This window comes from Pagrus pagrus (genome assembly GCF_965226575.1).
Source record: "Pagrus pagrus genome assembly, chromosome: 20".
Taxonomy (NCBI): Eukaryota; Metazoa; Chordata; class Actinopteri; order Spariformes; family Sparidae; genus Pagrus; species Pagrus pagrus.
Window position 1 is genome coordinate 4,837,011 of NC_140207.1, and position 23,560 is coordinate 4,860,570.

The 23,560-nt window shown below is 42.0% G+C and overlaps 1 protein-coding gene across 2 annotated transcripts in view; it reads left to right on the forward strand.

Moving 5' to 3' along the window:
• The window catches only part of LOC311249611 (cadherin-18), a 182,737-nt gene that overhangs the window by 80,754 nt on the left and 78,423 nt on the right, over window positions 1-23,560 (forward strand). The window contains exon 1 of one of the 2 annotated variants that reach the window (XM_084340793.1): window positions 5,635-5,853. The exons of the other annotated variant lie outside the window; for it this stretch is intronic. The gene's annotated coding sequence lies outside the window, so the exon portion shown is untranslated. Of the gene's footprint in view, window positions 1-5,634; window positions 5,854-23,560 lie in introns of those variants that run through there. 2 annotated transcript variants of the gene reach the window in all.

Below are 23,560 nucleotides of genomic sequence, written 5' to 3' on the forward strand. Positions count from 1 at the left end.
ACTGTGTCATTTGATTATTCATCCAGTCTAGACATTATGTAAGCGATTCTGAGCAAATCTCCGCCTTGATATTAATATTATTGCTCACGATGCCATCATTTGTTCCGTCATGCCATCAAAACATCATCTGTTTGTTTACTTGTAGTCAGTTTGAACAATGGCGTTTCAGTTTCAATGTGACATTGCGTAAACAAGAAGTATGGGGATGCATTTCGAGGCGTCCTTTTGGGCACGTCTTTACTGGAAACCAGTCAGCCGCCAAATATTTTTCGTAGTCGTGGTATAATTGCAAAATAATCTTGATTAACTGGCATCTGCACCCATTCAAGTGTGGTACACAATAATGGAAGCGAGTGTGATATTCAGGTACTGAATTTGACTTGTGCTTGTCTGTTATACACGTGGAGAAATTCATTTTAAAGGATTCAACGGCTCAGTTGAATTTATGAATGAAATATGGGAGCAGCCTCACAGTATTGTGCCGTATTCAATGGCATTATCCTTTACTCCACAATCTCAAAATGTTAGAGCTATTTTTTTTAAAAAAGGTAAACTGTGAAGGAATTCTCCTAAAAAAACGCTAAACACTGAATCAATTTCACTCAATCGTCACTTATGATGGACTAGAAATGTGCTGCGCTCTCTGTATTTTCTTCATTTCTTGATATTGTGCTGTTTTGGGGAATTTTCTCAGCCTCAGCCCTTACGCAGCGCTGTGTAGCCTCCAGCAAATACCAGCATGAGGCTCCAGGGACTCTGAAATTGTAGCGAACAGGTTGCATCGCTGTTTCCATCTCGATCATCTGCTGTGGCTCTGTTTTAAATGTATGAAGAGCTGCAGGTCTGTGCGTCTGTCTGACCGAGGGTGGGGCAAGGCTACTGGACCAGCCACCCGAATAAAATGTTGGCAGTTTATGTTTCTGCAAACTACTGATACATTCACATTTATATGTGTCATACTTAACTTAACTTAACTTCTTTACAACACGCGTCATGTGTGTTGAAAAGGCTTCAAAGCCAGTGACAGCAGACTGTGTTTCAACATTTGTTAAATGTGAAACCACTGGATATATATATCTAAAGAGAGAACACAACATTTGAACATTTGTGAGAGTGAATTATGGATATTTTCAAAAGAATATCTCAGGACAATTTCCAGCCATGATTTTTAAACAAGACCTCGGGGCATCTCCAGCCCTTCTTGTGGCAACTTAAGCCAAAACATGATATTTTTCACATTTGCATTCACATAAAATCTGAAACACATTGAGCAACAGTAACACACATGGAACTGGTAATATAATGATAACAACATTTAGCAGGTAAACTGTATATTATTTATGTCTGAGTTGGTGTTTTTGAGCTAGTTTAATGAGGAGCAGTGAGAAAAACAGGTATACCTTGTGTAGGGTAGATATATAGGATTTTTTGCTGCCACTTCTGCCCTAGAAAGTTTTATCTTCATGAAAAATGTTATTGTGGATCACAGCTTTATGTTTTGGCCTGCAGAAGAACATCTGCGGTGCTTAAAAACAAGGTTTCGACACGCTCGATACTGCGGGTCCACGCTGCGATTGTGAGCCTGTGCATTCAGTCCCCGGTTAGATTATGACCAGACACCGAACATCATTGAAATGCCCCAGGGGAACAGGCCCTGTGACAGACTGTCTGTGACACCACATGTGTAGCTGCTTGAGTGGGAAAGTGTTTTTAAGGATGCATACATGGTCGCAGACCCAGCTTTGAATTTCAGGGAGCAGTGTAAAGCATTTTGCAACATGGATCAAAACAAAATGTCATTCTTTATTGAACGCCTCAGTGCATCACTCATGCAACCTCAAAGCAACAGCGGACTACTGATGCACCCTGTTGTCTGTCAACAGAGGTTTGTACTGTAGGAAGAAGTGTAAAGATAGTTGGAGGAGTGGTGGGAAGGATTGGTTATTAGATACTAAAATCCTTGATTCTTGAAAATGTATTGAAAGTTAATAGAAGCATCAGTTTATAAAAGGCTTTCAACTGGATGTATATTGACCAATAAATGCCTGGAGGAAAGAAAAAAAAACATCCAATCATATCAGATCATATCATCATATTGTGAAGTGGAGGGGCTGGTGAGAAGGCTGGCAAGCCTGTGAACACGGTCCGAGAATGCATTTCAACATTTGTGAGTGTGAAACCACTGGATATTTTTCAGGAGACAGGCAAGAACAGACATTTTAAGCCAAAACATTATCATTTTCCTTACCCTAACCAAGTGTTTTTTGTGCCCTGTGTTGTCACAACATGATATAGAAAATTTTACCTAAAGAAACATAAGTTTGCAACATAAAGAAATGTGAAGTTTCAACATATCCGGGGTTTAGAAACGTATATTGCCAGTATTTATTCTGGTGATTGGGTCGATGTGCTTTACCAACACGTTCTCATTCCCAACTCCTCAAGTATAGAAGCTTGGTCAGTGGCCTTTAGCTTCAAACTAGGGCACTCTACCTACCACTCTGGCGTATAAGTTAGCAATAATATGTCAAATGCAATGTTCGGTTAGACTTTCAAAATAAATCTTGCTGACAAACAGTTCACGTATCATGACATTATGACTTAAGACTCCAATTCCAATGTTGTCAAATGGTCGTGGTTTGGTTAGGTTTAGGAAACGATCACACTAAACTACATTTAGTCTTGTAACCTAAGTAACACTACTCAAGTCACGTAACTTAAGTTAGTCCTCGGTCTCCCATCAGTGAAAGCCCTATGTGTATGACCCAGCCAACCACCCCGACTGCCAACCAACTTGGACTTTTCTTGCTCTTTAAACGACCGCGCAAGACTGGCGCTTCATGAAGTTACACTAGGCGTAACAACAGCAACAAACTCAGAGGTGTAGGGCCAGTGACCAGGCTGCGGTGACTGGTGTGTTAGGAGTGTGCCAGTAGCATCCCCATGTCCTACGTCTTAGTGAGTGTTACGTTTGGCAGGATAAAGAGCTTTTGCGCCCAAAACTTTTTTCTGATAAAGTTGTGCTGGATGTTCGTTCCTTTTCTAAGACTCTCACAAGCCCGAAAATAGTATGCAAAAACCGTCTCAACTATCGAAGCTCAACACAAGGCCACATGAGCAAATTAAACGTTACGAATCTTCAGCCCATTTTCCCTGAATGCCACTGCTTAGATGTTGACCTCACTCTCCTAATTCTCCTAACTCTTCTGAACTCACTGGAGTAATTGGTGGTCGTGCCTCGCTGTTGGCGCTATTAAGATTCTGGGGGATGAAAGTAACACTCAACTCGTCATGACTCAAAAATCTCATGAAAGACATTCAATGTTTTTGAAGGATATTTGACTCTTAGACTATTTATGTCTGAACATAGCACTGAACACTGGAAAAAAAAAAAAAAACAGCCACAGATGACACTGCCTCAACTTCACATTTGTAGATTTGGAGAAAAAGAAACCAACCACCCAAAAAACATGAATTGTCTTTGCCCAATTATTTTGTTCCTCAAGTTTGTCCGTTACTCATTTTAGCTTTTTAAGTGTAGTTTCCGAAGCACAAACATCCTTTTCCCTTCAAAGTAGAGGAAGAAAACAAAAAATACTGTATTTCAAGTTTTGGTGAGTCTGTCCTCATTGCTCTTGTTTAAAACCATTTCAGTCCCAGCAGCCCTTCCCCTTATTAAAGTTAGGCTTGCACATGAATGGATTGATGAATCTCTCAGTCAGTCAGCATACTTATACTGCTATCCCAGGTCCTAATGAGCTATATTAGCTACCACACTAGGCTGTAAAGAGCTCACTAGTTGCTTGTATTACATGCTCAGTTCCAAACTAGAATGGCACTCAGTAGAGCGCAGACCTCCGCCAAGGCCCAACAGTCCCCATTAATTCAATCGAGCCTAATTGTCATCTGTATCCTTTCTGAAACCACATTATCTCCGCTGATCTCAGATTTCTATCCCTATTTGTTGCTGTATAGCGATTGAAAGACGACTGTGACTCTGAGAAAACATGTTAATCCGCTAGATCTTGGTTTTTATTAGGATCTGCATCAAATTGTACTCGCACATAGATTTCAGCCACCTGTGTTGCTTTATGCTTTATTGCCAGATAAATTAATTAAAATGTCAAAAGACACACTTTCTCACAATGTTAAAGGAAATGAGAACATACCCTGGATCTGTCTCTTTATCTGGATCCACACCAAAAGTTAACTGGGTCTATTCTGGGCCCCGAATCATCCTCCATCCAGGTTTTTTGGAAATCTGCTCAGTAGTTTTTATGTTATCCTGCTGACAAACCAACAAACAAACTAACACAGGCCAAAACATAACCTCCTTGGCGGAGATAAAAAAAGTTGGGACACTGTGTGAAGCAGATAAAACAGAATGTGATAATTTGGCTCATACGTTATCGAAACATACTCAATTGAAAATGGTACAAAAACAAAATCTCAAGTTTTTTAAATCAGCTTCGTGGGTTTTTGTCAGTATTTGCTTATTCTAAATGTCATACCACAAACACTTTTTATACCATGGGTTGGTACAGGGGCATTTAGAGACTGGGAAAGTTGTGGAACGATCCAAAAATATAGGGCATCCTCAAAAAGGCTCAAGTCATTCACAAGCAAGGATGGGGCAAGAGACATGATTGTAATATAAGGATATAACTACATGGGCTCAGGAACCACTTCTTAAAACAGTCATTGGTAAACAGTTAATTTGCAAATGATCCTCATCCTTTATTTATTACATTTTAGCGTAATAGATCCTGGACGTTGATCAAAATGACTATTTATTCGTTCTAAAACAGTAACTTCACTAACTTCAAATAGAGAGACTTGTAAAGCAGTTAATAGAAGCGTGACAAAAAACACAGCGTTTGGCATGGGAGCGAAAGTGTTTCAAACTGTTTGGCTGCTAAAATAAGAAAGGAAAAAAAAAAAAAAATCTGTGCAATAGTTGGTGCGCAGCTCCCACAGTTCTGAATGTCAGCGTGATTTGCTGCCTATAGTCTCAGCCAGAGTCTCTAATGCTTTTAAAATGAAAAACACAATAACTTCCTCACCTCCGAGAGTATTTTATACCAGTTCCACAAGCAAAATTATTACAGCGTGATATTTAAACAAATGGCTGAACACTCAAGGTTCACTTCATGAGGTTATTAAATGGTAAATTCACCTCATTTTTAATTTAAAGTGAGAAAAAAAAACGTGAATTTAAGGCAGAATTTTCTTTCTCTGTCGGAGCCCTGCATCCTACTGGGACAGTCAGAGAAGGTAGGCTGTGTCTGCCACTGTGTGTGCGCGTGTGTGTGCGCGCGTAAGAAAATGAGATCGGGATAACGTATCGCTTCCTGATCACTATCTTATATAATCACGTGTTAACAGAGGAAGAGAGGAGCAGATGAGGAGAGGGAGATAATGGAGAGAGAGGTAGAGGGAAGCACGGGGAGGCCGGTCCGAGCCTGATAGCCCGGGGATTGATCTGAAAACCGACCAATCGGGCGCCTTCCTCGGCCCGAGCCGCCGCAGTAGCCGGGCAGGATTGGAGGGATGCTTCGGAGGAGAGATGCGCACACAAGCACCGGCTCGGCTCGCTCGTCCCGTCTCCCGCACACACACACAGACACACACACACTCTCATACACTCACGAGGGGGGGAAAGAGAGAGTATCGGCTCTCCGCGAGCCGTGCAGTCAAGCTCTGCCCTGGAGAGGATGACAGCGGGTGTAGGGGGAGGAAGCTGAACGGGAGACGGAGGGGGAAAAGAGAGGAATGAGGACCAAACTCAAACTCGTGCGTCTTTCTCGCCGTCAATCAGCAGCCACGCGTGTCCGGGAGAGTGCACGCGGACAGGTAAGAGAGGAAAAAGAAGTTTGCGCTGTTTTCTGCATCGGGAGTGTTAAGTTTTGCGCGTTTGCACCTGTGCGCGTGACTGTCTGTGGCGCCCCCGCCTATACCGTGTTGTGTTAGAAAAGAGCTGGTAAATAAATAGGAGTCTTGTGCGCGAGGGGGGGCATGTGCGCGCACTCGTAAAAGCAGTTTGACCGTGTGCGCATTTTTCAATTGCGCCCCGTGGAATTGGGCACTTGGGCAGAAGGGAAACAGGTCGAGGGGGGAAGAAGAAGAAGAAGAAGAAGTGGAAGTAGAAGAATGCGCACTTTGTCTCAGGCGGTTTTTTTTTTTTGTCTCTTTTGGATGTAATGAGTGGACACGCGCCTCGGTCTTTTCTGTAGTTATGAATGATAGACAGGCTGCTGAAGCGGAGTGGGAGTTGGAGGCTATCCGATCCCTCTGATGCGCGTGCCGCACCAGTGTAGCCAGACTGAAATTTACGCGCACTGCAGGAAACAGGAGTCCACTCACTGACTGCAGCTTCTTTCTCTCCCCGCGCCACATCCCAGCTCTCTGTAGCGCGAGGGAAAAGCAAGAAGAAGAAAAAAAAAAACACCAAAGACGCTTTTTGAGTGAATGTCTGACAGTCGTATGTGTGTGTGGAAAGATGTCTGAGCCAAGTGCCAGATGCTTAGCTGCCCCTGTTAATGTTGCATTGATTGGCTTCTGGTGAGCACAGGGAGAACTGTATGGCTGCCAGTCCCCAGCGTTGCATTTTTATTTATTTATTTATTTATTTTGCAAGGTGATCACCCCTCTGATGTGTTTGCAAATGTTTAGATGGCGTGTCATGTGATTCAGTAGCATGTTGTTGGGATATAGTGTGTGAGGGGGAGAAAAAAAAAAAAGGTGTGGATGATTTTACAGAAGGGCTCGAGTGCAGGGAGGCTGCTGTGGGCTCCGACATTGATGCAGACAACATACAAATGTTGAAGAAAAACTGGGCTGACGGAGAAGTTTTGATGTTTTTTTTCTTTAATTGCTGCCTGGGGACATTTGTAGCAGTCCCTGTCCCAGTGGGTTTAGCCATGTGAAATGAACTAGGCTTACATTTTCATCTAAGATTTGCCAAAAATGAGTAAAACATGTCCATCACAGTGCTCTAGAATCCATTTGCAATAACTTGAACAGTATAAAATGAGTAAATTGTCACATTTCAGAAGCTTTACCCAGCCAATGTTCAGAACGTCTGCCTGAATGAGAAGCTGGTCATCACAATTCTCGATTGGTTTCAGCACTAGACCGCACTTGAGGATTTGGGTGATTTTGCAAACATTAATACAATATGTGGTTTGCACCGGGATTGCATGGCGTGCCCTCCAGGCATTGGCCTCATAGGTCCCCCTGCTGAACATCCATCCATCCATCCATCATGTCAATCTTGTCTTTAGGTTGATAATCTGTTCCCGTGTGAGAGCCATTATCGCTCACTTTTCCCCCACAGTTGAGATGTGCAGGGCTGGAAAGCATTAACAGCAGCACTATATATTTACTGACATAAACTCTGAATTAACCATTGCAACTAAAGCAGTGACAGAGGCATGCCATTTCAGGTTGAAGGCCACGACGCAGTGTGTGTTCGCTCTAAAAGCAATCTGATTCATCACTTACTTGGACATTGTTAAAGCACACTGAGGCTGCTGGCTGAGTTCAAGGAGGCCTTGATGGTTCTTGAATTTGAGATTTACTGGTCAGGAAATTGCTCGGTTTTATCTGGCACTTGGAGCAGTCTGGGTTTGTATGACAACATATGAAAATAGGGTTAGGTTTAGGTTTAGGCTTAAAAGGGAGGAAGAATAGATGAGCACTCAACTGGGGCTGCAGGTAATGATTGTTTTCATCGGTAGTTTTGATGACTATGACTCAAACCAATAACAAGTTAGCAGAGCCAACGGATAGGCCTTGAAATTGCTTAGTCAATCTGACCAAAAGAGAAAAGCACCCTTTAAAAGTTTTATAAGTCACAAAGGACAGACTGGTTATCAGAGCCGATATTCAGCTTTTTTCAGTTTATTCACATTATGTGTGAAAAAATACTATAAAACCTTTTGTGGATCCAGAGGAAGGACTCCAGTGATGTCACTCTGTGGCTAAATTGCATTGTGGGTGATGTAGGCACCAGGTTTTGAAAAGCAGTCCACTGGTCTAACACTGCACTACTGTAACACTGTTGGACTCATTATGGACTGTTTAAAAACAAATTAACAAAACAGATGCAGCAGAATCAGAGTTATCGCTTTTTTTCATTTCACGCTTCCTGTTCACAACCTAGTGCCTCCATTACCCATGATGCATCCTAGCCACTGGTAACACTATATTGGTCAATCCCTGCTCAACATCACCAAAAAACTACATGCTGTCCCAGTAATCACCAGAACAAACGAACATTTATCCTATGAGAAGTTTTGATTTCCACTTCCTCCTCACATCAGTGACTTGCAGGTTTTCCTTTTTCAAAAAAAAAAAAAGATGGAGTATCCCCTTAAACACAGGTCAACACCTGCCTGAAAGCAATCCGACGCCAACTGCAAATGTTCTGAAAGGACAAAGGTGGCCTCACCACCCTTATTAGACACTGTTTGTTGATATAATAGTACACCTGTTCGTCCAGCCTGTGGATGTTTCCTTGTTTGAAAAGGGCACCGAGCTAAATACACCATTATTAATCTCACTGAAGATGGCGACTCAGGAAAATGTCTGTTTTGCTCACAAACAGACTCCAGCGTTTTGTGTGACGTCGGGACGTTATGATAACTTCACAATGGCAGGCGTGTACATGTTAAATAATGGATTTCCCTGATTTGACGCCAGTGACGCAAACCCTGCCCTGAAGTGTTGTGTCAGCTCAAGTGTGAACAACTGTGCAATTATCAGCAATTACAGTGCGCTTGCCGCAGAGCAGACATCTTAAACGGTGCGTGTTGCTCAGCATGGTGGCAGGTTGGTGGCAACACCAAAAACTAATTGTCAAACCACGCTCAATTATATATCAGACTTTAACGTTGTGAAAGCTTTCAGTCACCTGCCCCTACTGTTCGGGAGCTGAAAGGCCAGTTTTGGACTATTTTTGATCAGATAAAGTTTTGATTTTAAGTCGACTAAAAACTGGACACACAGGTTTGTTTTAACGTGCGTTTAAGGGGCATCTCACTCGTTTTAAACATGAAGTTCGGTTTACTCATCACCAAGGACCACTGCTCAGCCTGTGAAACAGTTGTGTAATATTTTCCGTGGTGAGCTAACTCCCTTTAGGCTTGGTGACTAACAGACAGCGTCTGCTTCAGAATAGAGGGGTAGTGTTTCAAAGACATGGGTGCTTAGCAGTTGGAGAGGCTCAAACAAAAAGCTTTTGCATTTTGGGAATTTGAGTATTTTTGGAGCGTAACCACAACTAGAGATAAAATGTCAGGGCATCTTTGCGTCTGATGTTTTGATTTCTCTCGCAAGTCACCCAAGTTCATGGATGGCAGAAAACCAAAGCCTCTTCTCTAAATCATTTCAAATCAATCGTAAAAAGAAAGCTGGATGCATCATGAAGTAATGGTCCATATAGAAATGGTTTACCCCAGGTGGCTACAGCATGATGGCCACCATTGTGTTTTCAATCATATCTGAAGCAGACTAGACAGGGAAAAGAACAGTGGATTACTGTTCCAACAGCACATTCAAAGAGCCATTCATAAGATGAATCATGCCTTCCTCCAAACATTAACAGTCTCTTCACAGATAGCAAAAAGAAAGTGGTCATTCACTGCTTCTGCATGCCAACCAAGACTGACTTGTTTTCTGCAAGTAAGAATTAAAGCTTTGAGAAGGCAATCGTGTCAGTGATTCCATCTTCTTCCAAATCCAGCACGCGATAAAATAATCCCCTGCTTCTAATGCTGCGGTGTGGTGTTATTGTACGGTTTACAAAGATAAATGATGGATGAAATGTGTCATTAAATCATTCTAGCCTTATGGGGATGTACACTCACGTACGCTCCCCAAAATGAGTTATCGCGCTTTGGCATCACACATGCAGGAAACGTATTTTAAATTTATGGCAGCCAGCAGCTGTTCATTTGGAATAAGTTGAAGAGGAAAGTGATAGGTAGCATGAACAGGGCTGATTGAGGGTGCTACCTTGTGAAAGTTAAGTTGTAAAGTGGAAATAAAGAGACACCCTTTGCTGATTTTATGGACAAAATTGTTCCTAAAAATGACATCTTTGCACCAGTCTTGCATCAAAAAGCTGTAGCACATAAGAATTTCTCTGCAACTTTAATACCTGTGTTGCTGCCACTGTTTACAAGACCCTGAATTTGACACCCTCTTGAAAGAAAAGCATTCTTCCATTCAGTGTCTCTAAGGAAAAATGCACATGAACTGCTGCGCCTTGCCATTTAAGACCTAAAGATTCATTGGTATCGACTTTCAAGTCCAATTTTCTGCAGTCATGTGTGATATTTTCCTGCTTACGCCTTTTATGTTCAACACGACCTGGTGTCCAGTTAAACTGATTCCAGTAAAGATTTTCAGTTAGATTGTTTTGAGTCTGCTACCTGCATTGATCAAGCTGCTGCTACTGCTCATGTCTGTTATTCAGATATCAATAACGTGCACTTGTCTCCATCATATTTATCCGGATAGAGACTATTGACAGATATTCTGGCTGTCAAACACTACAAACAGTATCGTCTTTCATTGGGGACATTTTTTTCATGGATCACATTTCGAGCTTAATATCAAGGTAGTCAATACTACAGACTAAAAGCCTACGTTCTGACCCAAAAAATGAAAATGAGATCGCTATACGGTCATCATTAGCACAACTTACAGACCTTGAATTGCTAGAGACTAAACTGGGCTGCCAGTAACACAACATTGACCAATCAGTAGACAGGAGGTGGAAGGTGATTTCCATGAGCTCATTAGCGGGGTAGGTGTGGTCAAAGGGCCCACATGGTAATCATTCAGAAAATGAGAACACCTTGGAAGGATTTGGCTTCTCCTGCTTTGAAGAAATTCAGGTCATGGTCACACATAAGCAAAATCACCAGTGGCAAATATTCCCCTCACATTACTTCCACTCTACATGACTCCAGACTTATTTTCACACTAGTTGCACTGATGCGCCTGACCATTTCACTTAGGTGCATCCAACAATTAATTTTTCCTTTTTCTTAACACATTATGTATATTATTGTAAACAGGTGATACAGTCTTTCTTCATTTATATCAAATGCAAGAAGAAATTGTGATAATCTCAAATGTTTAGAGAATAAGCCTCGAAATCTCAGGCGCCCCGGTGCGACCAATGACAATATGAAGTCACACTCAACAGATTTTTGGGTGCAAAATGGTCGCACCCCCGCAGCAAAGGGGCAAACAAAACATTTGCACCCTGTGGTGAGGCCAATTTGCATCTTGGCTTTGCAAGTTCAACATTGGTGACCTTTCCTGGTGAAGTGGCAGCCACAGCCAAAAGCAAAGACGTGCGTGGTTGACCCCACAAACAGACTTCAAACCAGCCAGCTGAGTTCTGTGTGCCTCACATCCTGCACTGCCCACAATCAACACTGGCAGGCAGTTTTCATTTGCCTGCATTCAGCAAAAAAAAAAAGCCCTTTCCCTTGATTGAAACCAAACACACTTGGCTCGTCAGTACCTTTTTTAGAAAGAGAAAATTTCCAGTCCAATACTTTTAATTCACTCTCTCTGGACTTTGTTGTCATCAAGCATTTGTTTTCTTTTGATTTAGACTCTCATTTTTTACAGTAGGACACAAAGCAGTCTGCATCAGGCTGACATTATTGCACTCTGGGTTTCTTTAGTATGGGTGAAAGCAGCATTCGAATGATTCATCTCCCGCTCTCACTGTCAGTGACAAATGGGCAGCAAAGCATTTCCTTGAAGAACACTCAGCACTCTGAGAGGAAGTTTAAGTTAGATTGTGACGGAGCATTTTTATGAGGCTGTGGCATCAGAGCGTTGAGATTTGGGCTTGAGGAAAACACAATAAATGATCAAATTAACTCTAAGTGAAAATGAAAATGAAATAATACATAGTTTGGCCCAGTTTTGAGGTTTTTATTCTGATCTTAATGGACCAATTGCTTACCATTTGGGGGCCTTTTTCATAATGGTATTGAATTTCTGTGTTTTTTTGAAGACTTGGGAGTATAGATTTCTCAAAATATATGTTATCCGTGCTAAATGGATTCTGGAAAAAAAACAATTTGTGCTCATATCAACCTCCAGAAGAGGGCAGTCACATTTTTCCAGCCTCTGCAAAGCATCCTCCAACATCTGTATGTTGAACATGTCAACAAAGTCTGCCACAAATCTCTGTTTTGCAGGATTGAATAGAAACATTGGCCTGCCTTGCATGGCAAGAAAGCTTTCAGATGAGTCAGATTTCGCATAGTGTGATAGATGTGATTCACAAATAAAAATGCAAAAAACTAGAAATCAACGCCTAATATCAGTTTTTGCAGGATGTCTGATTTAACTGTAGGCAAGACAAAGACGCAGAGGCTTCAAAGTGTGATGTATCAGAAGAAAATGTGACGTTAAAGAGAGAAAAACTGCAGCTGCAGAGGGACGTAGACACAAAATATTCTCTGTCTGCATATTTGTTCACAGTATTATGTGAAGGACGTCTTAGCAAACCATGACAACAGAGCCATTTGATTGCCGATACGCCGCATGAATAGTTAATGTACTATTAGGGGGTTTTGGTTTCCATCTCGCATTTGTGAATGTTTGCTCAGAGACTTTTCCCTTTTTTAAATAGCTCTTAAGGATGAACTGTCATTATGTAATCGCTGCGCGTTTCTGCCTGGAATCCTCGGGGCTGCCTCCGAGTATCTTATTTTGTTCTCTGCTCGAAAGCGTCGGGTTGGTGGGTATGCCTTTTGGTCACATTTGGGAGGTGTGTTTTATTCACCTGGGCTCATACTTTATAACATTTGTCCCCCTCTAGATTCACACTCGAAGCTTTAGGCACACAAACTCCACATTATACACAGACTAAACTGGCAGACGTTCGGCATCTCTCTCAGGATAGAGTTCAACAGAATGGAGGTGTGTTCAAAGACAATGCTGAGGTTAAACTTCTGTTGAAGAGGAAGTTTCGCTCCAAAAATGTGACAGAATTGTTGAACAGCGACCTACAGTGTGCGACATAGAGCTGCAGCTAAGGATTACTGTCATTGTTGTTTTCTCTAATTAATTTTTAATTGTTGTTTGGTCTATAAATAGTCCACTAAGCCTAAGATGATGTCCTCAAATATCTCATTTTGTCCACAGCCCAAAGATATTCCGTTTTATGACATAGAGGACTAAATAAATCAGAGAATATCATATTTAAGAAGCTGGAGTCAGACAAAAAATTTTTTTTTTCCTTATTCGAGGTATTTTCAGTGTCATAATTGTATTTTGGGTTACTACTAGAAGAGGTTTACACGCTTTAATGCTCAAAAAAATACATACTGTCCAGTGCTGCAGCTCTGTCTGAATGGCTCTGTTTTAGCTCCTGTCTCTTTAAGGGCCCCCACCCCGAATACACAGTCTGTTCTGATTGGTCAGCTCACACAAGCCTGAGCCAGCACCGCTAACGACAACAAGAGCAGCTGTGCTAAATCAATTGTTACGTTCCAAACTAGCCGCCAGGCATAAATTATGCAAATGTATGACATGGTGACATACTGTGATGTCAACAAGCCACGGGCGGGACTGCTGACGAGGCGTTTCAGGAGCAGTGTTTACTGTGGGAGAGAGGAGCTTCTGTTGGTGCGGATCTTTTCCATGCACAAGAACTCATATAACACACCAAAGGAAAAAAATGAAAAAGCACAATAGGTTTTCTTTAGGAAATCACTCAAACTGAATAATCGATTATCAAAAGTGTTGACTGTTGATTGATTGACTGTTTCAGCCTTAGTGTTGCATTATTGAAAGTACAGGTTTACATCTACAAAATGTTTTCTTAATGCCAAATTACACTTTATTTTGTGGAATTCAATGGCGTTTATAAAAAATAAAATATATAAAGCATTTTCATGTGAAACCCTGCAGGAATTATTCATAATATTTTACCCCTTCAATGTTGAGAGACATTACATTCGCCGGCTGAAAATATAGCTCTCAGTGTAATACGGACACTAACTCAAAAGTCTTGTAGTATCCTGACAGAGAGAGGAGGTGAGTCACGTCAGCTAGTTGTCGGTGTCACGGTGCAAAGAGAAGCCCCGATGTGATGGCACTGATAAAACATTAGTGTGCTGTGCGCCTGTCAGACCTGCTCACCCTTCACGTGCAACGGCGGGACGTGGAAATGTGAGAGAGATGTTAATTGGACCATGCCAGTGCTTTATGAGGTTGAGGTGGGGGGGGGAGAGGAGGAGGGAAGATGGACAGAGAGTCCCTGCTGATTCACAGATCTGAGGTGGATGAGAGGCGAGCCGCGGGGGGCTGTCCACTAGAGTTAAGACGACAACTGGAATTTCAATGCTGCTTGAATACCTCTGCAAACGGTTGAATCCAATGCTGGGTTTTATAAATAAGTAAAAGCTCGCCGAAATATATTCTTGAAGTCTAAATTCTATTGAAATATCCCATCTAGAGGGTGAATATGTATGTGTGGATAGTGTCTACATGAGAGGAACAAGAATGATGTAAACAGGCATCCCATCTCTCCCATTTTCTAGCTTAGTCGAGACGTAAGTGTATTTTTTCTTACTTCTATTTGGATGCGTTTACACTATCTCTGCAGTAATGATATATAAAAATAAAAAGCTTAATTCATACTGTCAGTCAACACTGGCTATACTCCATTGCTTCCATTGCCGCTAATGTAGGGTTGTGCTGTGTGTAAGCAGATTTTCTTAGAACCGTCTCCAGAACTGTGATTGAACCATTCACTTTGTAGCAACATCTGCCTGCTTCCTCGCCCCAAGGACCGCGCTGGTTGTGAGCTATGAGCACTGTTGCCAAACTGTCAAAGCTGGTGCCAACATGTCAAACAGCTCCGCGTGTATTGAAATGAATCTCAATGTGCCTAAACAAGTCGACCACCCTGTGCCAGGAGCCTGATTTCAACCTTGACATGACATACAGTTTATACCGGAGCTCGTATCTTATTTTAAGTTGATGCGTCGACACAGTCTCTCTTGCACAACTGTCTGTGTGTGTATGTAATCATTGAAAAAGTTGGTCCTGGAGACACCTATAGTGGTCGGAGCTACCACAGAAATGGTTTTGAGTATTTTGCCAGGTGTTTATACATCTGTCTATCTGCGATGCAGTCATGAAACTTTAGAGATGGGTAATCGACATCAAAATGAAGGTCGAATATGAGCGTTGGGGGCCAGAAGTGCTTGAGACACCTATGGATGGATTCTCACGAGTTAAGCTGAAATGATGAATTAATTTGTCGATGACCATAAAGTGTATTTTGATTCGACGTTTAAGTTATTTTTGCCCAAAAATGGTGGCTCCAGTATTTGTTTTTATGATATGAGACTGAACATCTGAAGGATTTTGACCGTTGGTCTGATGAAACAGACCGTCAGATGATGATTTAAACACCAAAAGATTAATCAAGAATAAAATCTGTAGATTAGGGTTGAGTATCAGTGTCATCTGAGTAAAATGTAATAACATCCATACTTGATGAAGGGCTGTCCTCACTGGGAGGCTGACTGAAGTTTATGCATTCAAGATTATAAAGACTGCGCCCCTGATAGAAGAACAACATTGATCAGAAGCTCAATTTGAGGCTGTTCTGTAAACAGTTTTCCAGTAAATAATAAATATAGCAACTTCTGATGAACCCTCACTAATTTCAGGCTTAATTTTCCAACTTCCAGTTTCAGCACAACCTGCTTTCGGTTTGGGGCCCCGCCCGTTCCGAGTCCGGATATGATTAAATTATTTGGCTGAACAGACACATTATGGTGTACTCGCTCATCCCGACTATAGATAAATCAAAAAATGAAAATAGCTGATAGTTGCAGCCTTTGTCTACAGTGCAGCAAAACTCAGTTTTTCTCTGGAAAAACAACCGGGTTTTGTATCGAGAAAGAAGAGTCACAACGTTAACAGCAATTCGCCAATTAAAAAAAAAGTGGGTTCAGTGTTGTGCTCTAAATTGGATCGAGAAATGACAAACTGCGTTACGCCATATGTTGTCTCTGCACGGGCACACAGAGCAAAAAACTGGAGCATGTCTTTCAAATCTCTCAAAGTAACACAGTGACTGAAAGGAAGGGCCTCAGAGGAACAACAAAAACAAGAACAAACCCAGGCAGAATAAAGGAAACCCCACTGGTGATCTAGAAAGAAGAGGAAATAAATAAAAGAGGAACTAAAGAATCATAATCTCAATTCAAGTGAGAAAGTCGTGAGTCTCATCCTGCCCAGATATGTGCTCTTTTAACTGATGATTCTCTTTGTTTCTCACTGCAGTAGTTTGAGCTTTTAAGCATTTGTAATGATGGCGAGAGAGAGAGAGAGAGAGAGAGAGAAAAAAAAACCGTCTGTGTGAAAACACTCCTGTCCCCTCAGCCCACACACCATACTGCACACTCTCCTCACACTTCCTGATGACTATTCCTCCCAACCTCCGTCTCTGCGGTCGACATCACCAGCTTATTCTTTATTTGGTCGATGAGGTGGCATATTTGTCTGCTGCTGCTGCTATCACCCTCCCCATGAGTCTCTGTGGGCACTTGAAAAGCAGCGTGGCGAGCATCTGCGAAACCCCCAAATCTCTCGCACTTCATCCTCTCATGAGGGAATCTACCTGGCAGCGAGAAAAGCAAGCTTATCTGTGTATGAAATGCTAATGTGAATAGCCTCAGCCCTACTTTGTGGATGAGAGCGCAGAGGCCCTCTCCTTGTTGTAAAACCCACCTGCTCTGTGTGTTTTAGCATGTGTGGAACGCTGAAGCCTGCCAAACTCGAGTAGCCTCAACCTGAATTTAGACTTCTCAGACATGGCGAGAACCAGGAGCTGTAGGTGATATGAATACATTTCCATCCTGAATCCACCTTGTGTCTTTTCCCCTCGTTCTATTTGGCAGACAATGACTTAAATCCCGAAAGATTTGCAAGCCGATACAAGTAGTGCTGAAGTGGTGAGTCAATCCATTGACTAGTCAACTGACGGAAAGCGTATCATGTATTTTTACAATAAACGACCCATACAAGTCATTTATCAAGCCAATATGCCAATTATTTGCTGTTTAAAGGTTCTTAAATTTGAGGATTTGCTCCTTTTCCGCTTGCATTTAAAGGTACACTGTGAAGTTATCTTTACCTTCTTACTCTTTTCACCAAACTTATCCTTGAGGCTTAGTGAAAAGGTTGAATCCATTTGTATTTGTAATACAAAGAGTTTGAAAGATCGTCTGGATTCGTGGATGAGATTCAGAACCAAACAGGAACTACAAGTGATGGTGTTGGTGTTTGTAACATGTGGGAGAAAAGATATGAGTAAGCTGTTGTTGCTCAATGTCCCCAATCTGCCCAGTTAGGTAAACCCAAGATGCCCGGGTTACAGTGGTGGCAGCAGTGTTTCATTCGATCGTGCCATTTGGGGTATTGCTTTCCTGGCTTGGCTTCCTCAGTACAGTTAGTCAGCTAACTTTGTTTCCGAGCCTCAGCGGCTGATCACAACCCAGTTCTGGATGTGCACTAGAGACAAAGACACTTCAACCTGGCACGGGGATGTGTTTTGGATGCTCGCCCAGCAGGGATCTGAGAGTTGATCTGCCTGTGAGACTTTTCTCTGCTGAACGAGACAGTTGGAGGTTGCTTGTATACATTTTTTTTTATTGTGCAATCATATTGATAACAGAGATTGTCTTTGGTATATTTGAGAAAGAAAACTCTGTTGGCCAGTTCAGTCTCCAGCAATTCTGACAAATGATTGATGAACTAATTTAACTTGCCAAATGTCTATTAACTGATTTCAGCCTCTAAAATGTGAGAATTTGCTGCTTTAAACATAGTTTTATATCATAAGGTATATGTTTTCACCCCTATCCATTTGCTGGTTGGTTGGTTGGCTGGTTTGTCAGCAGGATTGCAAAAAAACTAAAGAACGAATTTCCACGAAACTTGGATGGAGGATGGGTCTCAGCCCAGAACAGACCCCATCAACGTTTGGTGCAATTCCGGATAAAGGGATGGATCCAGGATTTTCTTTTTCCTACTTTCTTTAACTTTGCAAGATTGCCTTTCAGCCTCTAAAATGTAAATGTTTGATGCTTTTCACATCATTTTATTTCATCGTAAAACATATAGACCATCTCTGGGGTTTTGATGGTTCATCAGATAAAAGAAGGAATTTGAACGCCTTGTTTAAAACTGTGATCAGCACTTTATTTTTACCATCCTCTAAGTTTTAATAGACAGGAAACAGGAAAAACAATCAACAGATTACTCAACAAATAATGATTAATCATGAGTTGGAGCCCTACATCCAGGCACTTGCCAGCCTCGTGTAGCTTCTGCCCATAATACTGATGGCTCTCACTGCAGTTGCTGTTACTGCACGACATCCAGACAAGGGGGTGTTGTGCGGGAGCGGCTGCAGCGAGAGTGGAGAGAGATGATGATGATGCGAGTTGAAAAACTGTGTTTTTTCCCTGCAGTGGCCAGCAGATGGGTGCTGTCTGCTCCATCCTGGCACTCCCGCTGTATGATTAGAGCTCAAGAATCCAGCCATTAAACACACAACAGATGGGACATTTTCCATCTTCCACCCAGCTCTCATTAAGCAGCCAAACAACATATAGTGGGGTTGACGAGTGCAGGCATGTTTTCTAATTTGACAGCGAGAGAGGAAAAGAAGAACTCCTCCTTCACAGATATAATTGAGGTTGTTTAACTTGGCATGTAAACATGAGGAGAGGAAAACCATCAGAGGCTTCCTGCTCTCATCTAGGCAACCTTTGCTTTGCCGAGCCGTGTGAGGAGTGGCGAGTGTTGGGTTCGAGGGTAATCAAAGCTGAGGGTTAGGACAGATGGCGTTTGGAGGGTAGCGTACTGGAAGGACAAGTCACTGTTGACTTTTGGAAACATGGTGGGAGGGGGTGACTGACACACCAGCCTGCCCACAAGACTCGGTGGGAGTCATTACTGCAATGGGCCTAATTACCTTCAGGCCTAATCTGTGTTTAAATACCTGCTGCTTATTCCTTTTAATTACCCACAAGCGTTGGAAAAAAGATTGAAATGCAAGGTTGGAGGGTTTGTTTGTTGTGATTTTGCATCCGTATGTGCACAAGGAAGAGGAAATATATGCAAGAATTGTTATAATATGTCATATTTTCAAGCCTCAGGTGCCTAATTGTGGCTTCAGTGTAGTTCTGCCTCTCCTGGACTGTTTGCACAGAGGGCTCCGACTGTCATGGAGCTCTACCGCAAAAGTGCGTTTGACAGCAAAGTGTTTTCTTTCTGTTTTTTTTCCACGGCATTCACCTTCATTTGAAATGTTACTCAGACAGATGTACTGTCTGTAGCCTGGAAACTAAACGACTCTCGCCCTCATCACTTTTGAGGTGAGAAGAAAGAGAGCTGATTCCCAGATCTTCAGATCTCGGTTTTGACAAGAAGACGAGTCGAGGGAAGTGTTATCCATCGAGCCGGGTCATGATTATTAGATGACCCGAGGTTGTTTTCTGCCGACCGGCCTTGGGTTACGTAATGTGATCAAAGTCGGGTTCTTGCAGTTGTTGGAATATAACTTGGAGACCAGAAATATAATTTGCTTCCGGAAAAAAGTGTTGAAATTAGTGTCGAATGTTTAAATTAAAAGCAGGTGTCGAGCAGTTGAAATGAGATTTATGAAGATGAGTGCAATTAATTTTTGGAGCTTGGGAAGCCTGAAGGTGAGGGAAGCAAGTGTGCGACTGTGCCATGTGGGCTGCTGGTCTGGCATATTTCTATTATTTATACACATTTCTGGCTCAATAGCTACTCTCAAGGTCAGCGAGGCATTTAACACCTTCTAGAGCAGACAAACTGATTTTTCAGGGCAGCTTACATTCATGAATACTATTTGAAGTGTGCGAGTGGACAGACCTTCATCGCATCGGGAGAGTTGAATAAACAAAAGAAAAAACAGAATCGTATCAAAGAAAATCATGTTCTCTCCAAATCACGCTCGATATTGGAAAAGGGCTCACAAGCTCAGTCGGCGTTTGTAGAAAAACTCCTAAAACAATCCATTCAGCCGTGATTCCCTGTGTGGTTTTTTTCGAGTAAGATGGCATTGTAGAAATACTACAGTCTGCTCGGCTAAACCCCTGAAACGCTGGCGCCTCTCTCCAACCTATTTATCTCCTCCAATTTCGTGGAACCTCCAGGGCGTGCCGCACATTCAGAGGATTGCCCCGCTTGTGAAGCTGATCAGACTAATCTGCTTCCTTTCACAAACAATAAGCTGGGTCACATCACCCAATAGACTCCGGGGCAGAACGCTCCTAATTTTAGAACAGGTACCAATCAATCAAATGCGGTCTTTTGCACTTTTGACAAACGTGACTGTCATCAGATGATACAGCATTTGGTTCAAAAGTACATACTGTGATTGCAGAAGATGCAGTCTAAGAGTGCTTATATTCACACATCAGCACAAGCAGTGTTACGTTTTTGTACTGTGCTCCATCATTTTTGATGCTTCAAAGAACCAAACCAAGATGGGACTTTTCATTTTTGTTGTTTTGTTCCGACACATGGTGATTTATGAATGTTAAATCAAAGAAAAATGTAGGAGTTTTATTAAAAAAACTGCTAAGTATATAAAACTTTATATAAACTTAATGTTAGTAGAAATGCAGTGCCATCCGATTTGGAGTGAAACATTGCCAGGTAAATATTGACAAGAAGTTTAAACGAACTGACATTGACACTGGATGCTGGAAGAGAGGCAACAGGACATCGCTTAGAAACAGGAAATAATGTTTTGCTGGCAACGGACCCGAATACATTTATCAAAACAAACCCAATGTCAAAGTCATGTTCAGGGCAATGCTTCAATGCCGTCACACAGAAACAAACCTCTCACACACAGGATTTAAACAACAGGATAAAGGAAAGATACAAAAACTCAAGAAACAAACACAGAATATGTCTTTAAGCTTGACTTTCGTTTAAGTATCAAGCAACAGGTTCATGGCGAGCTCATTCAGAATCAGCAGAAACAACAGAGGAGAAAAAATGAATTCATGTCGAGTCCTCGAGAACACATCGCAGCAGTCTTACAGCCTGGTTTCACACAAGCACAAAGCCTTTGCTAATTTTTTCCTCCGCTTTTTGTGTCGTGCTGCACTTACTTTAACCTTCTTGTTTGTTCGCCTCAGCTCAGGGAAACACTGCCTGAAAACACAGGCAACAACCAGGCCTCGTGTACAGTGGAAAATGTTTCTATTTGTTCCTTTGAGAAGGGGTGAAAAGTCAAGAGACTCTTTTGCTGTGGTCGCCTCTCTCCGACCGGTCCTCTGTGTTCGGGGGTTAGAACAGAGGTTCAGTGATACGTGTTCTGACCCTCCCTAGTCTTCTGCTATCTGGTGTTTGACATCGGCAGAAAGCTGATGCTGTGAAACCGAATGCAGTGGGTGAGCTCTCAGCAGGAGCCCAAAACATTAGCTATTAGCGGCAGGTGATAGGAGCCTGTTCTCCCTCTCTGCCAGACTGAATAGAGGTGGTGCATCTATGCTCTCTCTCGACATGTTTCCCTCTCTCCCTGTCGGCAATTTGACTTTATCTTTCTGGCGTTTTAAGTGCTTCACCTACCGCAGTGTCATCAGTGGCTGCGGATACGTGCAAGTACTGTTGGCTGTCCTCGGCCAAGGTCTTATTCAATTTAGGTTGTTTACATGACCGGTTGATTCCCTGCAATCGAGTTTTCCTGTTTCCATGAATAAAACAGGAGGAAGAGACTCAGTATTTGTCTGCCAGTGGTGTCCTAGCCACAGGTTGAACAGTCCACCTGCGAAAATAAAAATGAAAGTATGAAAATTTTAGACATACAACTGGGAGTGAAGGGAACAGGGAGGACAGGGAATGGAAACATCACAAGGGCTGGGTATTTTTGTGCAAGTGTGGATCCGTATGGTAGACGTGATGACTTACTGTATCTATATTTTATATGCAACGTGCCCAAAAAGTTTAATAATTTAATACATTAAAAACAAAAAGCATTATCTTTGTCAGCTGAGTGGTTGGTTATCTAGGATAGAAATCATCCCACAGCTTTGCAGTGGTCTGGAGTCAGAGTTGCACCTAATTCACATTTTCGTCATTGATTAGTTTATTATGAGCAGTCAATAGATCATTCATTGATTGGCCAGCAGTCCAAATAACCAAAGGTGATGATGGAAAATGATGATGTAGAGATGTACCAATGCCATTTCTTTTTGTCTTTGTGATACCGATTCCGGTACCTTGACTTTGTTCCATCTGATACCGAGTTCAAACAAACAAAGGTCAGGTGTCCCATTCCCAATAAATAGATGAGGTATTGGATCATTCTTCGACTGATGGACTCAACAATACCAGCGTTTTAGGCTTAAATGAAGGTATTTTGGATTATATCATATAGGTATCAACACAACCCTACTACGAGATGCTGGTGCCAGTAAATATTTGGATTCTTTGTTCGATAAATCACAATTTTTGTCAACTGACTAATAATTTCAGGCCCTCGTCAGATTTTTTCAGACTCGGGGGCAAAAAGTGAAATGATGTGAAATTAATTTATGTTTGTATTTGCATCGTCAACAAATCCCATGAAATTACCAAGATCGTCAAAGCGTGATAGTTCTGCCTGATGATGTTAATCTTTGAAAAAATACTTATAATAATATAAGGGCTGTACGCAGGACATAGTACATTTCTTTGGGGACTATTTTCAGCAGATTTATACACATTTAGTGCTGCTGTGTTTAGGGCAACCGAATGGTTTATATGGGAAAGTATACTACAGTTCTGTGTGGTACTGTTCATGTCAACAGTGGAGCTCTACAGCATAGAAGATCAGTCTTTGGCTACCCCCCCAAAATACTCGAATCAGGAGAAGAGAGGAGAAGTGAATGAAGTAAGGAAAACTGTTTATTATGACAGATGATATTTGATAAGTCTCGACAGAAAGTCTTTGGAGCCTAGACATCGAGGTTTCGACTGCCCTTAGCAGCAGCCACGAGAACCCCCCCACCCCCACCCCCACAGTCCAGGCACTGAGGCTGATGAATCTTCGAAGATTGGGCGGTGATGGAAAGGTGGAGGGTGCACAGGAGAGCAGCATGAACAAACTTAAGGCAGAGAGAGGAACATTTAAAAAAGGGGCAACAGCGAAGAAGTATGTGGCTGTGATATTGGATAGATGAGATCAGCAGATGAGAACAGCTGATATGTCAAATGACGGCCCCAGAGAATGACAGCAAGGAGATTATGAGTGAGAATGTGTGAGGGGAGTGAATGACAGGAAGTCATGGGAAATAAACTACATGATAAGAATGCAAAAAAAAATATTGTCTTCTTGACTGAACTTTTGCTAGAGCTTCATTTCTTAGTCGGATCAGATCATTGGTGGTGACGATAAGAAAATCTATCCAGTCTTCTTCTTTAAACTAACTGGAGAACAATCATGATTTTTACACAATCAGAGAACCAA